This window comes from Lycium barbarum, chromosome 2 (genome assembly GCF_019175385.1).
Source record: "Lycium barbarum isolate Lr01 chromosome 2, ASM1917538v2, whole genome shotgun sequence".
Classification (NCBI taxonomy): Eukaryota; Viridiplantae; Streptophyta; class Magnoliopsida; order Solanales; family Solanaceae; genus Lycium; species Lycium barbarum.
In genome coordinates this window covers 21,904,395-21,909,209 of record NC_083338.1, presented here as the reverse complement: position 1 = coordinate 21,909,209, position 4,815 = coordinate 21,904,395, and positions in this window count along the sequence as shown.

Below are 4,815 nucleotides of genomic sequence, written 5' to 3'. Positions count from 1 at the left end.
AAATGAATCCAATTCACAACTAGTTAGTTATGCAGATTCAAGATATTTGTCCGATCCACATAAAGGTCGATCCCATACAGGTTATTTATTTACATGTGGAGGTACAGCCATATCATGGCGTTCAACAAAACAAACTATAGTTGCTACTTCTTCAAACCATGCAGAGATAATAGCCATTCATGAAGCAAGTCGAGAATGCGTTTGGTTGAGATCAATAACTCAACGTATCCAAGAAACATGTGGCCTTCCTTTGAAGAGGAATATTCCAACAACATTGTACGAAGATAATGCTGCATGCATAGCTCAACTAAGAGGAGGTTACATTAAAGAAGACAGAACAAAACATATTTCACCAAAATTCTTTTTTACTCATGATCTTCAAAAGAAGGGTGAAATAGATGTTCAACAAGTTCGCTCAAGTGATAACTTAGTAGATTTGTTCACTAAGGCATTACCAACCTCAACATTTGAGAAGCTAATATACAAGATTGGAATGTGTCGTCTTCGAGACATTAAGTGATGTTTCCAACAAGGGGAGTAAATACGCGCTGCACTCTTTTTCCCTTAACCAAGGTTTTTTCCCACTGGATTTTCCTGGTAAGGTTTTGGCAACAAGCAATGGGTATTACAAAAAACTATGTATACTTTTTCTTCCACTAGATTTTTCTTTTACATGGACATCCAAGGGGGAGTATTGTACATATATCAAGTGGATGCTCATGTGGGGTCATGCCACTGTAGCAAACCTGTATGCCCAAGTTACTACAGAAATTGGGGGTTATAAATAGCCATATCAATGGATGAAATATACATACTCAAAATAATGAAAGAAAAGTAATACTACTGCTCCTATCTCTCTCTCTTCTCTGCCTTCCATTGTTTCTTGATTTTATTACACCGCTTTTATTTTACAACTATAATAACTTTTTTTCTTTGTACCAACAAATTGAATAGTAGACCTAAATCTTCCTATATATTTTGTTATTAGTACTTCTATTCATTTTTATAGAAAAAAGGGACAGAATTTAGTTGGATGATATGTGCTTGAAGTCATCCTGATGTCAAGACAACATGAATTTATGTGTTTATTATCTTCATCAAGTCATGACTTGAAAAGTTGTATAAACTAAAAGGGAGATCAGGTTTATCATAATAACTTTATCTTAGAATTTCAAGAATGACTGACAAAGATAGAAACACTAAATTTCCATACTATGTGAATTCATAATTCTTAATTACACTTTTAGGTTGAAAGTCATGGACCCAAATCCTTGACCTATTCTAATGGAAATAGCTCCTAACTTTAAATTCTTTTCTTCTACTAAAAAGTCAAGCCCATATTTTGGTGTGCCAAGTCTGTTCCTAATATATTTTCACATTGGAATAAAGAAACAATAATTTATTATTTATTTTTTACTTTAACAAAATTGTAAGATGTGGATTTAATGATTTACCATAAAATGAGTCTTTGAGCATTCCTTGAATGAAGCCGTTTTGTTTGAAAGTTTGACCTCTTTCTCAAGTCTCTTTGTTAGTGCTGTGAGTGTTTCTTTTTCGTCTATGTACTATTTTTTGAGAAGGAAAAAAGTCAAAAACATTACTTCAACGGTGATTCAATCAGATCAGAGATCACTTCAAGTCTATTGAAAGTTTGACCTCTTCTTCAACTCTCTTGCTATGATTTACCAAATATTTTTTTCAATTTTAATTACCATATTTTTTAATTTTTTAAACAAGATAAAATTTTGTGAACGAAAACTATTATTTCGCTTGAAATATTGCTCAAACCAGTTGCTCATTTTTAAATTCTATGGCTTGACTTTTTTGTAGGAAAAAAATTGAAGTTGGAGCTATTTGCATTTGAACCTTGGAACCAACCTGAATTTCATTAGTTTGTCTATAGGTCAAGGATTTGCGACCATGATTTTCATAATGCGGAAATACCCAGATTTTTAATAACAAGGGGATTATAACTGATATTCTGTCACCGAATGATTACAAAAGGTGAGTTGAAAAGTTCAATTATGTCCAACTTTTCTTTTTTTCCCCATCCTTCAACCTTAATGTGATTAAACATAGTGCTAATTTCTCAACACTTTAATTTCATTTGGATATAACTGTTGAATTTAGCAAGGATTCTTTTTCCTCTTCCTCCAATTCGAATGAGAAAGTGAAGAAGATGAGAAGGAAAAAGCTAACCCCCTGTTTGGACGGTGGTTTCCCATGGTTCATGAATGTATGGTTTCTATGAAATCACGTTTGTTTCCATTGTTTTTAAAAGTATGTGATATGGTGTTCTAAACCCGTAGTTCATCCCATGGTTATATAACCATGAAAAGTCCAAATTTTTATAAACACGGATTTGGTGGTGTAGACACTGAAATTTAATCGAACTTAAATCCACAAATTAATTTGGATCATATTCTAAATTCTAAATGTATTGGTCCAAACAAATATTATGGGCTAACATAATCGGATTTATTGTTTAAATCCAACATGTATGGACTTAGTTGAAACACCAATTCAATTGGGCTAGTCTATCTTGTCGGACTTCACATGATGAGCCCACTTTATTAGCCCAAGGTCCATGCCACGTGTCAGATGACGTGGCGCGCCAAGTCAAATCAAGGACCAATAAAATCATGCCACGTGCATAAATGACATAGCATGTCAAGTCAATAGAAGAACCAATCAAATGTCGCCAAGTGTTCAAATGACATGGTTCAACCAATCATCTACAAACCCTAGCTCTCCCCTACAACTATAAATAGGGGTCTTCATAAAGCCAAAAGGAGGAGAGATAGACATAGAGAAGCTCTAAGCCGCAAGTCTTCCACATACTAAGAAGTCTTCGCTCCAAGTGGTGAGCCGCAAGTTTTCATACCTCTACGTTTGTGATTAAAGCTCGGCTCCGCATTCGTAGTGAAATATCAACAACAAGTGATTCGTCCATTCAAGAACAAGCAAAAGCCCTTGATTAACGGCCGTATCGTGAGGAGAAGAATCAGAGGATTACATCTTTTTATTTAAGATTTCATAAAGATTGTAACCCCCGCGCAAATTCTTGAAATCAAATATTATTCTTTGTCGCTATTTTTCTTGTCTTGATTATTATTTTCAGGAACGAAAGATTAGTCGTTACAAATTTGGCACGCCCAGTGGGACCATCTTTACCTCTCATCTCTTCTCTCCAATAGTCGAGCTTCAAAAATACTAAGATGGCTTCCAAGAAGGTCAACTCGAAATCCGCATCCGCAAAAACTACCGGATCCAAATTCTCTGTTGCTGTTGAAAACATCCTAGATGTTACTGAGGGGAGCACCGGACCTGTCACAAGGAACCAAGCCAAATTGCTATGGCAACGAGTTCCGCAAGCACAGCCTGAATCTGCTGTCGTCTTTGGTTCGTCTTCCGTAAACACCACAGAAGAAGGGGAGAATGTCGTCAAAATGGCGGAGAGGGTTCTAGCCCAACTTAGTTTATCTAAGCCCAAGAAATCCATCAGGCAAGCTGACGATGACGTCTTGAGCACTGGATCTACTCCGCATAACATGTCTGCATCCTATGTTCGCAAAAATCTGTGTTATTCTTCTTCATCTATGATGGTGATGCATGCGATGATGACCAATGCTTCAACTGTTGAAGAACAACTCGCGAGTTTGACAAAGGCAATTGGAGACTTGACCAAATATGTGCAAGATCAAGATAATCGAATTGTCAAGTTGACAGATAGGTTTGATAGTGTGATGGAGGGGGATTCGAGTCATGCCCCTGGAAAACGTCCGCAAGCACAAGAAAGGATTGAATCTCCCGCAAAACAAGTGGAACATGCTTCAGAAATCCAAGTTTCCTCTGAAGGGATGATCCCAATCAATCAAATAAAGGAGTTCATCATAGGGACCATCAAGGATAAATATGATGTTTCCGCAAAATCATCCCTTACATATGCGAAGCCGTACACTGCAAGGATTGATAGCTTGAAGATGCCTGCCGGTTATCAACCCCCAAAATTTTAGCAGTTTGATGGCAAGGGAAATCCGAAGCAACATGTGGCACACTTCATTGAAACATGCAACAACGCTGGAACATATGGTGCGTACCTTGCCAAACAGTTTGTTCGTTCCCTTAAAGGTTATGCTTTTGATTGGTACACAGACCTTGAGTCTGGTTCCATTGATAGTTGGGAGCAAATGGAGAAGGAGTTTCTCAACCGCTTCTATAGCACAAGACGCACCGTAAGCATGGTGGAACTTACAAACACTCGCCAGCGAAAGGAAGAACCAGTTATTGACTTCATCAATCGATGGAGGCATGCAAGTCTAAACTGCAAAGATAGACTCAGTGAAGCTTCGGGAATAGAGATGTGCATTCAAGGTATGCACTGGGGTCTCACCTATATCTTGCAAGGCATAAAGCCTACGACTTTTGAAGAATTGTCCACTCGTGCTCATGACATGGAGTTAAGCATGGCGTCAGTAGGAAGTGAAGCGCCGCCGGTCTACGAATCCCGCAAAGGTAAAGACAAGCAAGAAGTAAAGAAAGTGGGGAGATATTTTTCCAAGACCGAAAACAAAGAATCCATGAACGTTAATGTTGCACCTGTGAAGTTCACCACTAAAGTAAGCAAGAAGCAGAGTGTGAAGTCAACTTCTTTGGAGGATAGAGCGAATAGAAAACCAACTTTGAAGGAGATGCAAGAGAAGGATTATCCATTCCTTGATTCAGACGTTTCTGCAATCTTTGATGAACTTCTTGGGCTGAAACTTTTTGAGTTACCCGAGATGAAGCGGCCGAATGAAGTAGGGAGAACTGATG